General features: G+C 40.8%; 1 long non-coding RNA gene across 1 annotated transcript in view; it reads left to right on the top strand.

The window, feature by feature from the left end:
- Positions 1-242: 242 nt before the first annotated feature.
- Positions 243-24,065, top strand: part of LOC136017161 (uncharacterized) — a 36,197-nt gene continuing 12,374 nt past the window's right edge. The window contains exons 1-2 of the long non-coding RNA XR_010613850.1: positions 243-361; positions 11,889-12,020. This is a non-coding gene — a long non-coding RNA (uncharacterized LOC136017161). The remainder of the gene's footprint in view (positions 362-11,888; positions 12,021-24,065) is intronic.

The raw sequence follows: 24,065 nt of genomic DNA, 5'->3' as shown, positions 1-24,065 counted from the left end.
GATAAGCATCAGGAAAAGAAAAGAACAAGCAAATAAGATGTGGAGACAGGGAGAATACAGCTCCAAGATGCACAATGCAGTTGGTTGATGGGAGTGCTTATATTCAGCTCTCAGGTGCAAAGAATAAAGCCCCTTCTCCCAGCAGGTGACTAGGTATCCATAAACCAAATGAAAATGAGAACCTGCCCACTCTAGCTGTGTTTGATACTAACCTGATATTGTCTACGCCTGCTTCAACTATTTAACTCATTTGCATCTCTCTGCCTCTGTCAACTCAAGAGATGGGCCATCATGAGATGTGTTAGCTCCTGAAAGGACTGCTGGTTTGTTTCAACTGTATCATGTAGCAGCTCTAAACTAGGTAAGTAAGTGCTGGGCTATTTTTGAGGTATGGTGTTTCTTACTGTATTTATGTTTTGCAGGTAGCTACTGTGTGTGTCAGTATATTCTTTTAATCAAAGTTCCTTTTCTCTTGAGCCTGTGAGTGCTTTGAGGTGCTCAGTCTCCTTGGCTAGGCAATTATATGGTGATGTTACTGAAGTGGAAGGAGTGCTATCCCTGAATTCTTGTTTCTCTTTTAGAGGCTAAGAATCTGCTAATGTGCTGTGGCTGTTTTGCACAGCTGCTGTGGTGCATAATCCTTTTTAAATGGCGATCTTGAATCTGCTTTTCATTGCAGGAAGGCATGCAGCATTGAGTTTCTCTTCTGGCAGACCTGCTATGTCAGTGAAGGGGTGTTTCCTATGTCATAATGCATTGTTCTGACTTTGATTTCATTGCTTGTCTTTAAGACAACTGTTTCTACTCTGGTCAAGGCAATGTTTATATTGTGTATAAAAAAGGTGTGTGTAAGAAATTGTGAGAGAACCAGAAATCCTGACTCTCTTTAGAGGGGGGGGGCCTGGGAGTGAACCTGAGACTCTGCTTAGTTGCTCCAAAAGGCAAAGCTTAAGGTTTCAGGTCTATTTTGTCCTTGCTGTTGCTCATTCCTCTTCCCACCTCCTTTATTTCCTCAGAACAGCAGCTCTGTATTTTTCTTCTGCTCATACCTAGCCTTAATTTTAGGCAAAGGCAAAATGGAGGGTGGCTGCCTTCTTGAATTTATGCCAGGATTAGGCCTCATGGAAGTGGCAGTGGCTGTTGCTAAAAGAGATGTTGGGATAGTGTAGGTCAATAGTAAAACTTGGCTGAGAAAAACAAGGTAATGGAGAATCAATAGAAGAAAAGTTGCTCCTCTCAAATGTTTAATTCTGCTTTTCATCCCAGTTTTGTTATACCTGCTCTGGTAGTGAAAGTAACCTGGCCCTATCTCCTTTAGTGCTACTTACATTGCTAAGAATACTCAAGTCATCTCTGCTTATAGGCTTTTCTCCAGCAACAATCAAGGCTAGTTTTACTGGAATTAAAGAAAAGCCCTTGCTCTTTCTACTTATATGTCTATTGGATCAGGATTACAGCTTCTGAGACACCTATGTCTTGATTTAGACTCCCATCAAATACAGTGCTGCCAGTGGGAATTTTCTCTGCAGGATTCTCCAGTGTCTAAGGAAATTTTTGGTCCTTGTATCTTTATGCTTCTCAATTGCTTTACTGTTTGGTTTTTTACTTAACTTAATAGGGGCAAAGGGGAAGAAACCTTTAAGTGGTCTTTGGAGCCTCCTTTGTGTTTGGGCATTTTAAAAGCTGAAATGTAAATAAAAATGTTGCTACTTGACTTCTGTTAACTTCTAGGTTGTCCATATAAACCAAGATTGTTCATGCTGAACCTGTAGGCTTAACTAATAGCTTCTGGGCTGTGCTCTGGGCGTGTCTATCTCACGCACTTTCATTCCTTTGGTCTGGTTGAACGCGTTTGGTTATACTCAGTTGCTGCATTCGTAGAAGGAATGAGTTTCTCTGAAGATGGCTGGAAAAGATTGCAAAGGTGTTTGAAAGATTTGGCAAGGGTCAATAGGAGGTGCGTTTATCTCCTGGTAAATTTATGAGGAGGCCACAGCACGAGTTAGTTGCATCATCTGGAAACAGTTTGAACAATTTACTGTCTTCTGGGTAGCTTTATAAGTGATTCTGCCCTCAAAGTGTCCGTGTATTTGTGAACTGCAGAGCTCTGTAGCAATATTTGTGCAAGCTTATTTTTTCCTCACAGCAAATAAGTTTGAATCAACTGCTGCTGTGCACTTACCAGCAACATGTTTCACTTGCAAAGTGCTCACTGGGCAAAATTAACCTCTAAAAGCAGTTGTGTTAGAAGTGGGAATATATTTTATCCAGAAGAACCACAAGTATCTTTTAGATGATCTTTTATCTTTTAGATGATCTTTTTAGGTCCCTTCCAACCCTTGGGATTCTGTGATTCTGTGATTCTGTATAGAAAAAACTCAAAGGAAGCTCAACAAACCACTGGCATATCCAGGACTTTTACATGTTTGCACCCTTTTTCAAAGTTATGAGGTATCTTTTGCCCACTGGTAACTGCCTCTAGTTAATGTGGTACTCTGAAAATCAGCCTAGGCTGAGGTTCTTGGCCTATGAATGCATCTTGAAAGCTAGGCTCATACAAATATATTTCTGCTTTAGTCAAAGTTGGTGTTAAATCAGTTGCAGCTGCCCTGGGTCAGTTCCCTGAGGATTTATGCAGTTTTTTATGTTAATTTTGCTATCCATGCTGTTATAACTGCATAGCTACCCCTGCCCAAACGAGCTAGTTTTAATCTGCATTGGGTTGCATTGTAGATAGCCTGAAGCCCTCTCAACACAAGAATGCTTACTCAGTATTTTGGAAACTCACTTCATCAGAGTAGTGAGCTGCATGTGGGAGTAGGAGCCTGTCAGTCTTTGTGATCCTGTTGTTTAGAACGTTGTCCCCTGGGTTTATCAGTCCTTGTGATTTGTGTAGATAGAAAAATCTGCTTGCAAAAGTTTGTGTTAGGGGTGTCATCTTCATCTGTGTGTGTAAACTTGCTCCTGTTTCCATTATTTCCCCAAACTGCTGATTGTTCATCCATCATTTTCAGTGATCCCACCCACTGAACTCCGGTGTGCAATGAATTACCTTCTGATCAAAAGGGGTTCCTTTGCCAAATGTTGCAGGGAAGCAGCCTGGCAGAAATTTCTACTTGGCTGATAAGAAATGTCACAGCTGAATATTTATGTGTTAATTGCTGTACTAACAATATGCTTGCATCCAGAATCTCGCCTACAACATCACCACAGAATTACCTCAATTAAAGACAGAAAAGATTGGTGTAGACAGAATGTGTCAGTTCATTCCCATGGTCTGTTACAGGATTCCCCTGCCCTCCCTATAATGGCTTCTCAGGGCTTGTCCAACCTTGTATTAAAGGAATCAAGAGATGAAAGATTTCACTAGATATTTCTACTTTGGCAATGTTTGGGGTTTTTTTTCGAAGGTTCATATCATGTTCAGGTTTCCTTAATTTCACTCATATTAATTTTCTTTAATTTTAAATGGCGGCATTCATTTATGTAAAAAAAGCCTCAATGTGCAACCAATGTCATATTTAAATTCTATGTTAAAGTAAATGTAAAAACTGATTCACTCTGTAGATTCTGATCCTTTTTGTTTTTTTATAGCTGACATATGCTATCAGATATAAACTGCCACAGCAGGACCTGATACAAACCAGTGTTACCCTGAAAATTGCCTAGAGATTAAAAGACCTTTATTTTCTTTTAACTAGCAGCTGGAAGCTTGACTATTCTGCTCAGAAGCAAAGGCAATGTGACAAAGTGACTGCATTTCAGTGTAATGCTATGTATTGAAGAGGTGTGTCAAAGAGTAGTATGGGTTTTATTGCTATTAATGTGGCCATCCAGATATTTCTACCAAAGTGGAGAATGATAAGTGCCATATGGATAATTGAGGAATGCTCAGGAGCTCGAATTGACCCTTCACTACCTCCTTTATGGTTAAGCAGGGACACATGGTCTGCAAAACCAGCAGTTTCTTTACCACATGCAGCAATAATCATACGGTCCCAATGTTCCTGTGTATTTGTCCAGTAAATAGAACAAAATTGCTACTTTATATTTATATCACTGTTTATTGAATGTTGAACTGAAGGAACCTGTGTGTATTTCTTCAGCGTGTGCTTTTCAGAGGTGCATGTGTTACGGGTTGATGTGCAACATTGTCAGTTTTTACAATGGAATTACTATCAGTTCAGATCATCTTTCCAAACAGTTCACTGTAAACCTAGTGGAACAAATGAGTGCATGCTGTCTGAGGAGTAGATGGGAATTATGTATTATCAAAGTGATGCAGGAACTGCTGTGATGTTACTAGATTTTGCCTTTTCTAAAGGCATGAACAGAAGCTTTAGTAGTTGTTGTTTCATCCAGCTCTTACAATAACATGCAAACCTGCATAAAAGTTCTGTTCAATGCTATTAAAAATGTTGTTTAGCTGACAAGAATCTTGATACCTTTTTCTTTACCCCTCTCTTTACTGGGGTATAATTGTCTTCTCAAATGCTCTTCCTCGTGTAGCTTTTGCCCTCTGCTGGAATAAAGCAAATGCAAGCCTGTGTGTTGCCACTGTAGGATTTGAAAACTGTGTGCTTGGTTTTCCTCTTCCTTAATGGAAGACATCAGTTTCAATTAAGGTTTGTGCTCATTTTGATCTAAAAGCATAAAATACACCACTGCTGTGTGCCTGATTGCTCTCTACTGGCTGGAGGTCTGTTGTTTGGTTATAACCCTAACACTTAGTAACTGTGTGTTGGAAAACCTTAGATAGCTCTGGTGGCTGGAGCCAGCAAAATACTTGGAACAAGAAGTCCTGTGTGACCACCCTTAGGTGATGAGTCACCCCAAGCTCAGCAGCCTGCATTCGTAGGTGTTTTTAAAAATGTGTGATCTCTCCCTAACCGACAGTAATCTTTCTGTTTCGTTATAACCAGAGTGAATCACTGTCCTTTGTATGATGGCAGGGTCTGCATGCCACAAACTGGGTGACGGACAGAGTGGCTGCTCCAGCCATCAGAAGCTACTGATCCTTGCTCTTAATGAATTGCAAATAACAACTCAAAGACTTGGTTCAAAATTTAATGTGTTCCTGCCTGCTATCACCTGTAACCCCTCCCTCACCCCAATCCTGCAGTGATAAGGACCTGAGCACTTGCAGTTAAAGCTTGCTTTGTCCAGAGGGAGCAGTCAAATAGGGAACTAAATGTATGATTCCCTGTTTTTTAGGGACTGTAGTGTGCCCATCTAAGAGGAAACTATAGGCATTTCTAGTAGAGCCTATTTCTGGCAACAGTGATGGTATAGGGGTGCCTCTGTCATGCTGCATCTGCGGCAACAACATATCTTGAGCTCATTGCTATGGTTGTCTTTGCTTCTATGCAGGTATTGCTGACAACTGGTTTTACTGTTTAACCCTCAACCTATTTTCAGCTCTACTCTACTTTTATTAGGGCTCTCTAGTGTAGCTAGCCCCTTTGTTGATGCCCTCCCTTCATACACAAATCACATCTCCTTGATCCTTCCCTCGTTCTGTCTACACCCCACCTCTCTCCCCTTATGTTTGCCAGACTTTGCAGAGTGCTCCAAAATGAATGCTGAGATGGATCAGCCCCTTATCCGAAAAATCTGTAATCCTAACTCTCCCTTTTTTGTGTGCCAGAGGTGCCAACGCTGTTGTTTTCGTTAGCATCTGGTTTCTGAGGCAAGCGTTTCATCTCTCAGTCTTAAGTAAACCATGCTCACAAAAATGGAGGAGCTTAGCCTTAGCCCTTTCAGAAATTGTCTTCTTAAATCCTTCCGTGGAGAAGGAGAGGGAGGGGAAATCAATAACTTTACTGGAGGACAGGAAATCACTGTGTACAATCTTGCAAAATCCTGTAAACAGCCAACTGCTGCCAAGACTATTCTCCAGGTATCTTCTGTGCTCCTCAGTAAAGAACAGGCCACGCGAGAGGCCAGATTACCCTTCAAGCAAATAATCCTGGACTAGGCAGCAGATGAATTTCTCTGCCACCAGAGTTAGAAACTTCCAAGGGAGCCAGGCATATATCCTTCACAAGGTAATCCTTAATTGCATTTCTCATAACATTGTTGTCCTGTGTCCTGTTGCATAAGCCTTTTCACAGAAGCTATTTAATATAGGGATGATCTAGGGGGATAGTAATGGAGCATTGCTATAGCAGGCAAAATGAGTGTGTGTGTGCGTGTGTGTGTACGTAAGGATCTGTACTGGGACCAGTAGTGCTTAACATCTTCATCAGTGCCAGACAGTAGGATAGAGAACCCCTCTGTGTGGTGACACCACATCTGCAGTCCTGCGACCAGCTCTGGAGCCCTCAGAGCAGGAAAGACATGGATCTGCTGGAGAGGGTCCAGAGGAGGGCCATGGAAATGATTAGAGGGGTGGAGAAACCTCACCTATGGGGACAGGCTGAGAAAGTTGGGGTTGTTTAGCCTGGAGAAGAGAAGGCTCTGGGGAAACATTGCTGTGGCCTTTTATTACTTAAAGGGGGCTTATAAGACAGATGGAGACAGCTGTTTTAATAGGGCATGTGTGACAAGATGAGGAACAGTGGTTTTAAGCAAAAAGTAGGTAGAATCAGGCTAGATACAAGGAAGAAAATTTTTACAATGGGGAAGGTGAAACAGTGGAAGAGGTTTCCCGGAGACATGGTGGATGCCTCATCCCAGGAAACATTAGAAGTCAGGTTGGATGGGGCTCTGAGCAAACTGATCTAGTTGAAGATGTCCCTGTGTATTGCACAGGTTTGGAATCAGATGACATTTAAAGATCCCTTCCAACCCAAACTATTTTATGACTGTGTAATTCAAAACTGTTCTGCACAACTACATTCAACTGCTGTTTCTGTATTATACAAAGCCTTTCACTTAAATAATGCTTTATCAGAGATGATTAATGGGTTTGTGCATTTGGCACCTAGGAAATAATGAAGCCAGACGTTCGACTTGCAAAAGCACTAAATGGAGATGTAATTCAAATCTAGATCTATAGACAGATAAATAATCATAGAGCTGGAAAAAAATGAGAGATCTCTTGCATCATGTGGTGGGATTGACTATACCTTCCTTTATCAGTCTAAGAGATGTTTGTCTAACTTGTCCTTTAAATTGTCAGTGACAGATCCTCCAAGCAGCCTAAGCATGCTATTGCAGTGTTAATCTGTGTTTAAAAAAAAATGTGTTTTATCTCAATTATTCATGTTGCAATAATGGTTGTGACAAGAAAAACAGGCTTAGACCAACACTGAGGGCATATTACTGCCCTTTTTTGGGGAGGGGTTGGGGGGGAAGAGGGTGAGTTGAGGGTGTTGTTCCCAGAAGCCTTTTACATAGTTAAGGAATTTTGGCTTCCCTTCAGCCTTTAGTCTCTATAGTGCTTATCTGACTAATATGCTCTTTGTAGGTGGCGTATTTTAGCTTTCAATCATTCTCATTTGTCTCACCTGGGATGTTCTTTGATGAGATGTTTATCATTCTTGAAGTGTCTTCCCCTACATGGGTAGAAATATTCCTAATGAGGCTTTTTTGGTGCTCAGTGCAATAGGAAAAATACCTTCATGTGTCTTGCAGGCTCTTTTCACTGTGATAGGAGTGCAAATTCCTGCTTTCCTCTATCTCGTCTGGCATTTTAATAGGTACCAAACAGCTGTTCCACTGGGATTGTTTTCACAAACGGGTAAAACAATGTGCCTGAAAATTTCCAAAATAATTCAGCTCAAGGGAAAAAAGTGCTTCAAGCCAAGTAGTTAGAGCCTGGTGATTCTAGGCTCAGGTAATCTTGAAGTTATCTGGTCTCAATTTACCTGTGGTAAAGCTGTATGCAGCCGAAGTGTCTTTGCAGGCCTTCAGGCTGATTTTCCTTACCTTACAAGAGAAACCTTGGGTATCTTTACTGACTGAAGGTGGTCAGAAAGTCAGCACAATGGCATGAGCTTCCCCAGCCAGCAACTCCCATGGGAGACTGCTGTAGTGTTAGAAGAAAAATCGTTTGCCTAGTGATTTGCCATCCCCGTGTCTTGCAACATAGGGGTGTGTATGTGCTTTGCTTTTATGCTTTTGGGATCTCCCATGTAAGCTCACTAAATCAAAACTCTCCGTACACTGGATTCAGTGTTGATAAAGATGTAATCTATTGTGCTACAGCTGCTTTCAGCATAGTGAAGTTGAGATGTGTACCTGTCATATATGAGTAGGCTTCTTTTACTGGAAAATAAATCAGTACTGGTTGGTCAATAGAAATGCATGAAGGATCACATTCGCTATCTGCTTCCCATACTTTGAAAGGCGTTTGACTATTAGAGGAGGCCAACCCCCAGCGAAGAGGCTCAGTAATTCTAATGAGTATTTCAAATAAAAAGCAATGCTTACTATCACCCATATCCAACAGGTTTCTGGGTTGCACAGGCTGTGCAGGGAGATGCACTGTGGTTCCGAACCCCTCATCAAGAATTTACAAGAGTCCTTGTAGTGCTTTATTCTGTGGTTAAAGCCTTCTGCTGTTTAATTCTTGGTGTCTGCTTCTGAGTGATTATTTACTCAAAGCTGGCATAAGAAATGGACTCCTATAAAATGTTTTCCACAAATTCTGGTGTCCCATTTATATTAAACCCTATCAAGTGAAACACTCTATTAGTGCAGGGTTCTGGATTTGTTTTGTGACTGTGATCAGGCACTGTCCAGGCTTGTCACTGTCAGGCTCATTAACAAGATTGCTCTAAGCTGCTAGAGAAACTGTTGCATTAACCTTATGTCATCATCAGTGTCAAGAAAAACAAGATTTCAGCTCTGGAAACTGGCAGGGGAAAATGAGGGACATAGTCTTAAAGGCGCTTTACTGCCTGATTCAGAGCAGCAGTTACCTTTCTCAGACCCAGGTACTGAGACTGACTGGATATAAGTAATATAAGGATTAAAGCTTTCTCTAATAAGTATGTTAGATTTCTCAGTGATGCTTCTGACACCCAGAAACATGAACATCGTAGAGCTGTTGTAGTGAGATGCAATTCAGTTGGAAGGCTGAGGAGATTCCCTACTTAAGCAAACACTCCCAAGTGTGTCCTTGATGTTTTAAGGAGACTGCAAGCATGCAGTTTGTTAGACAAAAGTTGATTTTGCTTTGTGACAGACACTGGTATTTGTGTCTTACCTCTTCCTGGGAAACTGCTATCTCTGATCATAGTCGGTTGCCTGCATACCCTTGTCATGCTTCTGCCTGAAAATGCCTAAGGATAATTGCTTAGCTGTGGATCCACTTGTATTCATAGCCAGTCCTATTTGGAAACAATGTAGTGAGGAGCATCAGCATCTCTACAGTGTCTGGATTTGTCTGACAAAAGTGTGTAATGGTTTCACTTGATCTACTCTCTGAATGTTGGAGTGAATTAAACTGTTCTGATGTTCTTTCAGCTCATTCTATTCATGATGGAGAGATCCTGCGCAATAGGGAATCTTTCTTCAGTGGAGGTTCTTATGAAAGATGGACTTAAGCAGGGTGGTATATCCATCTCTATTCAGCTTCAGTTGTCAGTACTGCATATCTTGACCTCAGCCCCTGACATACTGAGGGTAATTTATTCTGCCTTAGCAAAGTTATTCAAATCTGAGTTTCGTGAAACCAGCCAGCAGCTGATCCGCAGGGTTTCACTGGCTGCTTTATAACATCATCCAAACGCTTTCATCTTGCAATTGGTATCCAAAAGACAAGGCCGTATTTCAGCATGCCCAAAGCTAGCTCTGCAGCACTCTCTTTGTTCTAGTTGCAAGCTCAGAAGTGCACCATTCTTGATACTTCTATTCCTCCTAACTGATGATAAATATCTCTGTATTTCTGGAAAACAAGTGTATCTTGACAGGCATTTGCAAAATTGTCTTTTGCCTCAAGGAGAAGTGCAATGCTCAGCACAGATCACCTCTTTATACAGCCAAGTCTTTGGCTGTATTCACTTCCCACAGGCTAGGCACAGAATGAGGATGCAAATTCCCAAATGCCCAGGCAGGTCTCCTAAGTTAGCTTGCTTGTAGTGAGACCACCTGAATGACAGTTCAAGGGCAACTTGAAGTGAAGTCAAAGTGAGGGATAAGCTTTGAGATGCCTGGAGATAAATATTTTTTTTGTGCTAACAGAGATGTTAATGTGAAATATGGAGCTAAACTGGAGGTCAAGAGAGAGAAGATGTTCAGAGATTCTGTTGCCACTCTCAGTCATCTAAAAATCCCATGTCCAGCTTTTAACCATGTGTGTTATGTGCAGGATGATGAAACTAAGTATGTCTGTTTAGCCCTGAAGAAATGGAAGTTGTTGATTAATAAAGTGAGAGAGGAGAACTAGCAGGTCTTAACCCTTTTGTGCAGGGAAATGTTCTTTGATATTGCAGTCTGACCAATGTTGTGCTGCAATCAGTGCCCTTCTGACTGAACTGAATTGAGCTGCTTCTGGCAATATTTGAAAACAATTAATTTGCTCTATTTCTTAGCATAATGCACACCTGCATTCTTCAGCATAAACTGTATTGCCTTGAGATGGCAGCTCAGTGGTGTCTGTAAATGACTGGATGGATCTGGACTGGCTAAGGCTGGTCTGGAGTCTATGTTGCAAAAAAACCCTCAATAATTTAAAATCTAAAGTTCAACACCCTGTGCTAAAGGACTGGATGTCCTGTTAGAAACAACTTTTGTTCCTTTCTCCTCTCCTTTTGCCCTCTACAACAGCAGCACCAACACACTAAATAGAGGAGTTGAATCACTGTTCTTTCCTTAGAGCTAAATTCAGGGTAAATGTTATATTTTGTTAGTTTATATTACAATTTCCAGGCTTAAGCAAAGCTGAAGGGGAACGTATCAAGATAGAGAGGAGGCATTTATAAAGCAAAGAATGAAAAACAGTCTCATCAGATTGGAAGAGACTTTCTACCCAGTGCTGTGTACAGTTAATAAGGTAGAGTTGTATGCCTTGCTGTACTGGGACTTCACTGTTGACGTGGTGAATTAAAAAACACCACTTCCCTGTGCAGTGGTGCTTGCTGGTGCTGTATCAGTGCCTGCCTGCAGGCTGACAGTGGCCATGAGGACCTTTATTCAGATTAGAGGATTATTGAATGGTGTGCAGTTCAGCTCAGGCTCCTGAGAATGTAACATATCTTGAAGCTTCTTAGCAGTGGACAAATGAACTTCTTCCTGTTATTGGTTGTGCTGTCAGACTGTAATTTCAAAGGCTGATCAGTTGTAGATCTATGTAGCAACTGAATTTCAGTCAAGAAGGCAAACTTTAGAACCTGGGAAACTGTAATGTGTCAATGGTATGTGTGACAGTGACAAGTTCTGGCAAGTGATATCCTGTAGCTTCATCATTATTATAAATAGAAATATTTGTAAATTGACTTGTTCCTCTGGGGAAAGATTGTTTTGGAGCTTTGTTTTTATCTATCTGTTAACTTATAAAGGCTAGTTCTTTGTGCTCCAAACAGCTATGCTTTGTGCTAGACTAGGCATGTTGTATAGCTGAGAGAAGGCTGAAGGGCAGCATGGAAGAGCAAGCCAAATTGCTCATCTCTTGCTGGGATGAACTGGCCTTACAGAGACCTGTGAATCGTAAGACTGCCTAGAAGACTGAAACTGCAACTGTTTTATTCTGATTTGGCTGAGTAAAATAGATTGTGGAAGACTTCTGCTTTGGAAATTTTTTTGGCACAATAAATAACATTTACACAACTCTTCCAGGAAATATTACTGTGACATTTAATTTATTATTTTTTTGTTGTTGTTGTTGTTTGTTTTTAACCTGTATCCTTATCTAACCTTCTTTGAGACAGAGAGGTCATCTGCTTTTAAAGAGAATAGCTCATACTTTCCTCCTTTGAGCAGTGGTTTTATTACTATCACAGGAGTGCTACAGAGACATACGGCATTTTGCAGATACTTCTAGATCATCACTCAAAGAGATTTATAATTTGATCCCTGATTCTGCACTGAGTTTTTCAAGAACCATCCATAAGGTCTTGCAGAGCTACGGCAAGGTGAGTGAAGTGCCCTAAGGTTTTAGGTTTAAGTGGATATTGAACAACAAGGGAAAACAAGAATAGCAAACACTGGCCATACTTTAGCCCTTACCAAAGGACATGAGCAGATAACGAAAAGAGCAGTCAGTGTGTATGAAGTACTTGTTGTTACCTCTGCATCTTTTTATTCCTTCATTTAAGCAGAACAAGTATACAGCACCAATCTAGGCTAAAGCCTAGAAATAATTGGAATAGAGAGCCACATGAAGATGAATGGTAGAAAACAAATTCCAAGAAAAGAGAGGAATGAGAATCCAAACTTTTGGTTTTGGGATTGTATCTGTATAGCATAAATTTTAGTGTTGCTTTTTCACAATATTTTGGCAATGATGTGTAAGAAATCATTTGGGGGAGTCTGGCTCATGATTTTTTGCCTTGTGGTTTGCAACACTGGGAAGCTGATGAAATAAATAATTGCTGCGTGTAGTAATTGGAACATCCTCCTCCACTAAAGGGCCTAGAAATGAAATTAACCTACCAGTAATAAATATATGCAGGGAAAATAGCACTGTAATGGAAGAAATTGGTAGAAAAGATGGTAGTACTTGTGGATATAAGTTTCTCGCCTGGTATGTGGGGAGAAAATGCAGTCACCTACAGAATGTCTTTCCCTACTTTCTATCAGTTTTGGAGTCATTGTTTTATTCCTCCTTTCACATTTTCTGGGCTGCTCTTTTCCTAGCTCTTTTGTTCTGTGTTTGCTGGAGTGCATACCCTTGCCTGTCAGTACCTTGTTGTTAAAGCAAAACTATCCTCCATGAGGTTCTGGTGTCATTACCACTGAGAGAAGTCTTCAGTACAAGAGAAGCCTTCCTCTTCCATGAGTTTTTCCAAGAGTATTGGTATAAACAATCCTCTGACATCCTTAAGGTTGCTTTATAGCTATTGGAAACTGAGACATTAGACATTAATATTTCACTGACTCTAGGGGAATTTTTAACAGGTATACCTTTATATGTCTTTGTCTATGTGTGCATAGATTGTTATAGCAATTGTCGTAGATTCAGTTGACTCAGTTTATAAGATTCACCTTAAAACTGATGCTAAATGACATTTGTAACCCTTTAGAGGTACTACAAATAGCCATAGAATCATGGAATTGTTTGCGTTGGACATGACCTTAAGATCATAGAATCATAGAATCATAGAATAGTTAGGGTTGGAAAGGACCTCAAGATTATCTAGTTCCAACCCTACAGTAAACCATCCCACCCAAGGCTTCATCCAACCTGGCCTTGAACACCACCAGAGATGGAGCACTCACAACCTCCCTGGGCAACCCATTCCAGTGCCTCACCACCCTAACAGGAAAGAATTTCCTCCTCATCTCCAATCTAAACTTCCCCTATTTAAGTTTTAACCCATTACCCCTTGTCCTGTCACTGCAGTCCCTGATGAAGAGTCCCTCCCCAGCATCCCTATAGGCCCCCTTCAGGTACTGGAAGGCTGCTCTGAGGTCTCCATGCAGCCTTCTCTTCTCCAGGCTGAACAGCCCCAACTTTCTCAGCCTATCTTCATACAGGAGGTGCTCCAGTCCTCTGATCATCCTCGTGGCCTCCTCTGGACTTGTTCCAACAGTTCCATGTCCTTTTTATGTTGAGGACACCAGAACTGCACACAATGCTCCAGGTGAGGTCTCACGAGAGCAGAATAGAGGGGCAGGATCACTTCCTTCATAGAATAGTTAGGGTTGGAAAGGACCTTAAGATCCAACCGTGAGCAGGGACATCTTGCACTAAACCATGTCACCCAAGGCTCTGTCCAACCCTGCCTTGAACATTGGTGGTGATGGAGCATACACAGTTTCCTTAGGCAGCCCATTCCAGTGCCTCACCACCCTCATAGTGAAAAACTTCTCATATCTAATCTAAACTTCCCCTGTTTCAGTTCAAACCCATTACCCCTTATTCTATCATCACTGCAGTCCCTGACGAAGAGTCCCTCTCCAGCATCCTTATAAGCACCCTTCAGGTCTTAGAAGGCTCTTATGAGGTCACCATGTTGTATCTTCTGCCACAGACAAGTAAAACACAGCAGGTCCTACAACTTCCCACCCAGGTATTTTGGCAGTATTAGTTTGAGAGGAATGTTCAGAGCGGAGGATGTTTTGTGAACAGTTTATTCTGTAATCTTGTCGCTGCTTATTCAGAGTTTCATCCGTAACAGTGCTGAACAAATGCAGAGAAATACTTTTCAGTTATCCTGCTTGTTAGATTCGTTAGATACCTCACACAGCTCCTGAGTCATAAGGGAAGGGGTTGCTGTGTCTGGAAAATACAGTGGGTGGAAGGCTGACGACATGTAGGCAATGAGGCAGCATTTGTGGAAATAGCAAGTAACCTCTTGGGTATCTCCCTTAAACAGAAACAGAATTTTTAAAGTGAGGGTTATGTTGTGATTAAAACTGGATTTTTCCCCTGTGTTGCCCCCTTGCTTCCTACTCCCCACAGTTTCCTTGGAAAAATACTCCGTTTAGAACAGCTAGAAATTTCTAGGAATGTACCAGTTCTGTTCCAACTTACCGAGAACATTCTCAAATCAGGATGAATTCCAAGGAGGGTTTGACACTGCAGTAATTGCTTGAGTTTTGCATGCTTGTTGCGTATGATGAACTTAACTATGTGATGACTATATTTGAGAGGGGTGTCGTCCATCCCCCCCCACTCTCCCCCTCCTTCCTCTCCCTTTAAAGCTCCAGTATCATTCTGGTGCAGAATGGAAATACTTTTAAAATCTCAAAGAATGGTGTTGCAATACGAAGAAAACTTCCCTTTCTGATCTGGTTGAGACTGGATGTCCCGAAAGCAGGTGATCTATGATGTAAACCACATAATGCTCTCACGGGATGTGCTGTTTTTCAAGCTGCCTGTGTTCTGTCTGTAACTAATCTGTTTCTGCTGGCATCATGGCTGCAGATTAGGCAGGGTGCATCTGCGCACGCACATTGCATTTATAGGGCAGAAATAGTCCTATGGGGCTGACAACCTCCTCTGCTTCTCTGGCCCACACAACACTGAGTCATAATGGATGTCGGTCATTTGAAAGGCTTAGCTCTTATAGAAGTTAATGTAATTCTTTAGAAGTATGGGTTTTTTTAAATATAGTTATTTCTTTTGTGAAGAAACATCCTCTATCATTAGCTCTCAACCTGTATTAGTCCAATAAAGGCAAGTAGTTTTCCCTATGGCAAAAAGCCTGCTCAGTATTTGGCAGCTGCCCTTGGAGCATATCCTTGGAGCAGATGGCTGCTTGCCTGCCAAATAAGATACAAATTAGATTTCCAGATGATTGAATGACGGTGGCAGGAAAGCAGCCATTCATCTTGACTCCTCCTCTATTGCAAATCTGGTTAATCAGCAAGAACAAAACCACTCGCCGCTAGTGCACACGCTCTGTACAGCCAAGATATCGGCGGATGGGCCCCGTTGGGAGAAGGTGGGATAAGTTAAAAGGAAATGTTTTGCTCTTTGTAAACATTTGCTTTATAATTAATACCAAATCTGTCTTCTACATGAGTGAATTGCCAAGCCTGATTTAGTCCATAAGGAAAGCAAGAAATTAGTATAATAGATCAACAGTCCCAGTACCCTGTCTGTATTGAATTCCCGCATTGGCTCATAACTAGGCTGAGCTCCCATGCAGTGGTAGAATAACTGTGGAGCTGTATTGTGAGGCAGAGTTATTTATGATCAGCTTTTAGGTTCAAGCACTAGTGCTACATTAGCTGCATTTGCGTATCTGTGATCAAAGTATATGGGAGTGCACTCTGCTTGGCCCAGGAGGACAGGCTAGCAACCTAATAACCTGTGCTTCTCTTATGTATTGTTTCTGTATTTTAAATAAGAGGCATCTTTATATTTGGATGTGGTTGTTTTAACAGCCAAACGTGAGCAAGTGATTGCTGATAGGTAAATGTAAGAGTTGGACAAGGGACTTCAGTTCTGTTCCAAAACTCTTGGAAATGACCATGGACTCACCACGCACTTGCAAAGTAGAGCCAGGTTCCACGTGGAACCTCATGTTCTAGCTGGGAAACAGGCAATGAAAGCAAAATAGCTTTGAAAACAGAGTTGGTAAGGGGTGGAAACCAGAAATATTTTTTTCCTGTGGTGGAAATATAAATAAAGTAGGACCACTGGTATGCTCAGTTGAACAAGTTTATTTCCAAGTAACAGAGTTATGCTGGTACAACTGTGAAGGGAGCATGGCTTAGCATAGAAGGCAGGGACTAGAGCTTCAGTTGATGCAAGTAAATGTGGTTTCTACTGAAGTCTATGATTTTATGGTAATCCACATAAATGGAAAGAACTGGCTCCAGGACAACTACAGTCTAGGGACTGCTTTTGCTGGTCCACGTTCAAAATGCAGGTTTTTCTCCATCTTTTTTTCCTTTCATACAAATAGTGGGAAAAAAAGATGTGTAAACCTGCGCTAATCTAATGAATCTCATTTTTAATATTCTTCCAGAAATTAATTCTTTCTACGTAGTATACCAGTATGTATCTGGCTGTAAAAGTAACTGCAGTAAAGTTACTGTGCAGCTGAAAACCCAATCCCAAACCTTGAAAAGATAAAAATATTTGTTGCAGCTGCGTCTAAAAATGGTTTGTCAATTTTCTACCCTTCATTAAAAATGCATTACCTTCTGAAGCTGCTCTTCAACCTAAAGAGACTTAAAGCTAAAGAAATACATATAGTTATTTAATTTTTAAAGAAGAAATCTAGAGAGGATGAAGCCAGCGTCAGCAGAAAGCTTTTCAGTAGGGTCAGCAACACTGGGGTTTGCTGTCCCCAGCGTGGCTGAGGAGTGGGTTGCTGAGGCTGGGTGGAGGAGAAGCAGGAAGGTTCAGCAGCATTCCAGGTGGATGCAGGGCCTGGGCAAGGGAAAGGTAGCTGCATAACCACAGGAGCTGCATGCAGGGACAGAGCTAGGACATTACAGCAGGATGTCAGGGATTAGCAAAGGTATTGGTGACTCAAAATGTTTGATAATAGCTACTCTGGAAGGTGATAAGGAGGAGTCAGCAGGGTGGGGTGTTACTCCCTTTTCTCTCTTTTCTACATACCTTTTATGTCCCTGCCCTTTTCCTCACTCCTGCAAGGAGGAATTGTGTGATGAAGTCAAACTTAAACAGGGGAGATTTAGGTCAGATATAAGGAAGAAATTCTTTACGTATGGGAGTAATGAGACACTAGCACAGGCTGCCCAAGGAAGTTGTGAATGCTCCATCCCTAGCAGTGCTCAAGGCCAGGCTGGATGGGGCTTTGAGCAACCTGGTCTAGTGGAAGGTGTCTCTTGGCAGAGGGATTGGAACTAGATCTAGAGTTCCTTTCCAACCCAAACCAGTCTGTGATTCTAAGTGGGAGGGCCAAGATGAAGTTCTGCGGGAGGGTCCTGGAGAATCAGGCTTTCTCCTGCTTGTGCTTATGGGGTTGCAAATGAAGGTGACAGCAGCAGTTGTGGGGCTGCCTGGAACATCGCTCAGCAAAAGAACTGTGCTGGCTTACTGTGATGGTCACAGACAAATCACACATTGGCAAAACAGGATGGTTTTGCTACCCCAGGCTGTGTTGTATCTTTTGTGTATAGGTCCTCTGGATAAGACTTCAAAGTTTGCCTGTGCTCTGAAAAGAAACTGAAAGTGCTTTAAGGTTTCTGTGCCTGTTATTTCTCAGAGAAATATGCTCAGTTTAGAAAAAGGTTCCTTCTCCTGCTGTTTCTTTGAATGTTCAAGCTGAACTTTCTCTGGCTTTCACCTGCTACAAAGGCTCACTGCCCTAGGTTTAGACCCTTTAATGCTCTACCTATTTGTTGAACATGTATGGTTTTTTTCCTACTGTCACCTAACATTTGTTTATGTAAAAATCTTAATGTAGACAAAGTGATGGGCAATTTGGGTGTATTTAGCTGGGTGAAGGAAATCCACAGGTTGTCCAGTGTTAAATTTCAGTAGTTCTTATGTGTAAAATATGTATCACCGTCAATGCACTAGAGACTTGAGTGGAACTAAATAAGGCTTCTGAAAAGACTTTTTTTTTTTTTCCCTACTAAAACCAACACCCATCTCATTCCATTGCCTGAAAGCAAACAGCTACATCGATTCAGGGTCAAAAAGAACTCACTTTAGTTTACTTCCCTTAGCCGTATTGGCTCTGAATTGGTATCACAATAAAAAGCCTATAAGCCTAAAAATCATTAGAGTCAATAAGCTTAATAGTCACTACAAAAAGGAAATGCATCCTGTGCCCTCACAGGATCTGTTCACCTTGGAAATATTAGTGGGTTTATTTTGTATATTGCAAGGCTAGTAAGAGGTTATTGGTTTTTGGTTTTAATCTCTTGGTGAGCAAAATGAGGCATAAACAGTATGAGATGCATCTGTTGTAGTGCTTTGTCTGTGAGACAGGTAATATTTGAACTAAACCATCTGGATTTTCTCTTTTTATTTTCCTATAGCATCTCCAGCACTGAAGGTCTCAAACAGGCACTGTCTTGCTATATGTTGCCTGCATACACTCGGTATGCATGTCTGTACGCTGCCAGTAAAATCTGTTTTGGGAGCAGCATATGGGCAATATGCAGAAAGGGAAGAGAAATTTTTCAGCAAAGCTACATTTCAGAAATCCTGTGGAACATTTAACTTCCCATTAACTTCATTTATTTATTCATTCATTCACTCACCATTTCATTTTAATCCTCCCTTTCTTATGAGGCAAAAATCTTATACAACTAAATGACACACATGGAAATCCTGACATGGATCACCAGGGTGGAATGGTGATAAGTACAAAACTGTATGATTATCTAGAGATGGTGGATGATCAGTATAGACAGGACAGAGCCTGGCTGCCCACTCTGAAGGAATCTATCACCCATAATAACTGGGAAGTGGATGATGCATGTTTTATTAAATAGTTTTGTCTCTCTTTGGCACTCACCTGACAAGTAACAAACAGTTACTAAATGGTCCTAGGATGTACTGTGCTGCATAGAATCATAGAATGGTTTGGGTTGGAAGGGACCTTAAAGCTCATCCAGTTCCAACCCTCTGCCACGGGCAGGGACATGTTCCACTAGAGCAGGTTGCTCGAAGCCCCATCCAACCTGGTCTTGAGCACTGCCAGGGATGGGGCAGCAACAGCTTCTCTGGGAAGCCTGTGCTGGAACTTTTCTGCAACTGTTTTCATGCTCATAAATCAGAGTTTCGCTGTACACCCAACCCTTCAATTCCCTTCTCTCCCATAGCAGATTTTTCATGTCAGTGCTGAGCTTACCTCGCAGACTTCCTCTCCCTTCATTCGTTAACCCTTATTAGAATGAATCTGTCCTAGCAGACCTGTTCTGGCCAATGTATTCATGATTGCTTCAACCAATCTCAGGTCTGTTTTAATTACTGTGCTTTTGGTAGTTCCTGTCTCTCTTCATGCTCTTTTATTCTGCTTTCCTACTTTGCTGATTTAAGCCTTTGAAAAGAGGCTTTGTAATTTTGCAACATCAGATAGAAGTCTGTTGATCAACTAATATTGTTTCAGCTCCTTGGTGAATTGCAGCTTCTCTCTTCAGCTATCAAGGAAAGCAAGAAAACTTCATATTTTTTATTACAACAAAATTGTCTGACATTTCAAGGGAAGGAGTATCCATCACTTCTACCTATTTACAGAAGTTAGGCTTTTGTCATTTTGATAGGGAACAATAAGAAAGAGCAGATAGCAAAGGATGTCTCTGAAGAAATTTATTCTCAAAATTAAAGTCTAAATAATGTGGAAGTATTTGTCTTACATTTTCACAGCCACTTGAATCCTTAAAAAAACCCAATAAACCCTCAAACAAACAATCTCCCAACCTCCCCATGCCCTGTAAGATTGCTTTACCATGAATGCATAGGAAAATCAGAACGTTTTAAGTTTCATTTAAGGCTGTTGTTATCTGTTCAGTTAAAAGCTAAAAATAGCCTTAAAAAAGGTGGATATTTGGTGTTCAGATTTAATTTCAGTTCAAGTTGAATCAAACAAGACTGGGTAGATTATTGGGCAGACTGTCAGAATGGCAAAGGATGGTGTAGATTCCATAAATAACTTTAACTCATCTTCTGCTGCTTCTCTTTGTGTGGTGTGAATTGTATATAAACTATTATAATGTGCTTGTAAGAGTTAATGATACAGCCAGAATGACATCTAGGCATCTAGATACTACTTGAGGCCTTTTTATGGTTAAGAAGAGAGAAACTCTGGTTTGTTGTGTGCAGATTTTGGTTAAAATGAATAAATGTAGAAATGGCCCATACGTGATGTATGTGGAGGATGCTAATAGCATTTTCAGTTTCTTGCAGAACTGGAGCTTAGGCAACTGTAATAACAGATGTGCTATAAATCATTTTCATTAGAGTATTGTATTCGCTTGATGATACTCTTGTCTATGACCTACTCTTAGTATTTCTTATAGGAGCCTAAATTAAAAATACCAGTTCAGGAAAGATGAAAAAAAACTGTTTAGCCCATTGAGCTGGGAATTTTATTGCTGTATCCATAATGTATCGTAATTTAAAAGAAAAGAGTATATTTGGGAGAAGTAGAGAGAAAGCAGAAGGCTTAATTCATACTTATGATTCCACTGCTGTCATTGCTAATTGTCAACCAGTGACACCCTGAGGCTGGTAGCTAGTCTAAACCTGTTCTTCGGTGTTAGGGAGTAGTCTGAGACTTGCATCAGGGACAGATAATCTTATATCTGGTTACTAAAGTTATTCAATTTTTTTTAATGTTCCTTCTTAAGCATTTGGTGTTGCTGTCTGTCAGCTTTAGAATACTGAGCTAGAGAAACTGCAAGCTTGAATCAGGTACAGCAAATAATGGCTAACATGTTTTTGCTTGATTGGTACAGCTCCCTGCTTTGTATTACTCTCTATATAGTTGCATCCATTTCATGTTCTTTGGAGCCTCTAAACAGAAGTGGGAGTTAATCTTATTCTCAGTGGTACTGCTACAAGGCCTTTCTAGCTAGCACAGATTTTCACTCCAATTAGTAATTTTACTTCTGTATCTCGCGTGTTGTAGACGCGAGCAGACACCCCAATTGTACTATTCCACTCCGTCCATGATGCACCCTCTTTAAAGACCATCCTTTTATCTGTGTTATATACTGTTTCAGATTCTAGTACTGCAATATTTGTGCTGTTCCTTTGTATCTTCAAAAGGCTTTCTGTAATCTTGCTCACTCCTGCTCTAATGATATAATTTGACAGTTGTCTCAAAAGCTTTGGGTTTTTTCCACCAAGGAAGGCTAAATTTGCTTTCTTTGAATTTTGCATGCTGTATCTGTAAACAGTATCTCCAGAGGGCTAACACCTGACCACAACTTGTTAAGCAAGTAGGGGTGACTTTGGGTTTTGCCCATCCAACCTGCAGGTTTTGGATGCTAGTAAATGTCACAGTGAATGGTATTTTCCCTGTTATACATTTGTTTTGGAAATGTTTGTAGATTGTGGTGTTTCTTTCCACATTTTTTTGTTGTGAATGTTTTGTGTGTAGTTCCTTCAGTAGTGGAAGTTTTCTGGCAGTCACTCCCCTACAAACCATCATTAAGGTACCTGAAACAGTTTCTAGTGAAACATCTCTGGAAATCTGTAGAATCCCAGTGGTATTTATAACAACTAATGTCTGTTAAATGGGGTTGCAAAGGAGAGCCACTGTTCATAAAACTCTACAGTCCAAAATTCATTTAGTACTTCCTTTTAAGAGCCCCAGCTGAGAAAACACTGAGTTTTGCTAAGCTTGACAAAGTAACATCTCACTCCCCAGCCAAATGCATCTAACTGGATGTGTTTTTGCAATGCTGTTGGAAAGAGTATTTTGATATGCTTAACAGTTGCTAGTTTAAGTGCACATTTTCTTCAGAGTATGCAGAAATCTATAGTCTGCCCTACTGCCTGCCGGGTTTGTATGTCTGGTCTGTACTTTTTGACCTCTACAGGGAACGTAAGTTATGCACACTTAAAAAGATCCATGCTGCTGTATCCCATTCCCTTTGGGCTATCTGCTTAGCTGACAGGACTTAAAATAGACAATCACAAGGAAAGGCATAGCCAGGCTCTACAAAACAACAGAAGTATTGATTAGGAACAGCCTTTCCTGACTCTGCATCATTTCTGCACCAAACCCCAGGTTGGAGAGATCCTAGTGACTGCAAATGCTGACTGAACAAGAAAGGGAACAAACAGGTTGTGAGCAAATTGAAGGTAATAAAGAAATATAGGAACAGCAAGTGTCTGTCACTCAAGCCAAAGATGTGAGTCAGCTGATCTTGCCCAAATTATCATTAGAGACAGCTTTTGCAAGAAACTTTGTGTGAAGATCCTTTGTGTTTAGCTAATACCCAGAATTTACGGATCCTTTGGATCACTGAATAAACTCTGTCTTTGAAGGAAAACAGAATTTTTCTCTAGTTAAGATTATGGGTCCCCATAGAAAGAAGTCTGAAAAGTGGTGTATGTATTATCTTGCCGGCCGATTCTTAATGTGATTGACAAATGCAGTAAGACCATACTGTCTGGCAAGGGAGGAACAGGGGCTTGTTGGCTAATGGGTGTGTTTGAGACAGACTGAAGGGGTTACAGTTAGATCTGTAATATCCTTCCTGTTTTGATTATCTTCCACTGCAGAACGTGGTTGCTGGAGTGCTCACATTTCTTGCACTTTCATCCACATGATTTTTTCCTCCCTTTTCTTTATGTAGAGCTTACCCATTGAACACAATGGCATGTGCTGCTTACATGCTTTCTGTGATGTGCTAAGTGTTATTTCCAAGAACATATATTGGCCTCTTTATGCTCTTTCTGTTCAGTTGGACATGTTTGGGTTTTGTTGTTGGAGTTTTTTTTAAAGGCAGAATGATCTTTATAACATTTAGTGGGGGTAGACCTCATCACAGGTTTGTCACATCCATGGACAGTTAAAAAGGTATGAATGATGGGTTCCTGCCAGTACTCATAAAACTGTGGTTGTACTTTATTTTACTGTCTCTCGATCCACTGAGACTAATTTAATCCTTCTTATTGTTTCTTCCATTTGGAATTGCAGTATTAATCAAATATTACAGCTGTCTCATCTGCACCTGTCTGTTCTGCTGCTTTCCCCATTGTGAGCACTCAGATGCACAATGATCTTACTTTTAACCAGAGAACAAAATTTGTTTGCTTCACATTGCTTTTTCTTTTCTGAGTTTCTGCATTCAACACAGAAAAAGAAATCTTTATTACTCATGGAAGATTTTATTGCTATGGCACCGTAGTCATGACCAAACCTATGTTTTTCTATTGATTAAAATGTCAAGGTTTTGAGAAAAAACATGTACTGCTCCATCTGAGATTGAAGGACAGCAATATCACAGGACAAAGAAGTTTGATTCGTGGGAAGGCTAAGTGCTTCGGACAGACCTCAGTGGGCTTCCCACCTCTGCAGAATGTAAAGAGAATAAAGCATTTCTAGTGCTGCCACTCTGGACCCTAAAGCAGCTTTTGTTGAATTAGAATTTAGAGCCATATACGAGAATTCATTCACTCAGTAAATTAAATGCTTTTATGTGAGCCTGGGTATATTTAGAGCTTGGTAAAGAGGCTTGCACAGTAGTTTGAGTACTTTCTCCCTGCCCTCATCCTATTTCTATTGTCACTAATATCTATAAATCTTAATTGGAATTACAGAGCTGACAAAATGGGATAGTCTGTACGAGATGAGAAGTGACTCTCTGGTCCTGGGCCAGCAAAGGAATCAACGCTATTTAACCATTTCTAATTGCACAGGATTGATATTTTAAGGTATGAAACAAGATTGACACATGACAAAGTCAAATACAAGATGGAGGGGGAAGGTAATCAGGCAGGAGAAGTCCACTGTTCAGGACTTTGTATGCCTCATGTGGGGCTCTGAATACTAACCCATTAACAGACAAGGTGTTTTTTATTTCAATGTTTATTTCTTCTGCCTGCATATTACTGAAGAACTCAT

The sequence above is a fragment of the Lathamus discolor genome, chromosome 6 (genome assembly GCF_037157495.1).
Source record: "Lathamus discolor isolate bLatDis1 chromosome 6, bLatDis1.hap1, whole genome shotgun sequence".
NCBI lineage: Eukaryota > Metazoa > Chordata > Aves > Psittaciformes > Psittacidae > Lathamus > Lathamus discolor.
This window is presented reverse-complemented; position numbering and strand designations above follow the sequence as displayed.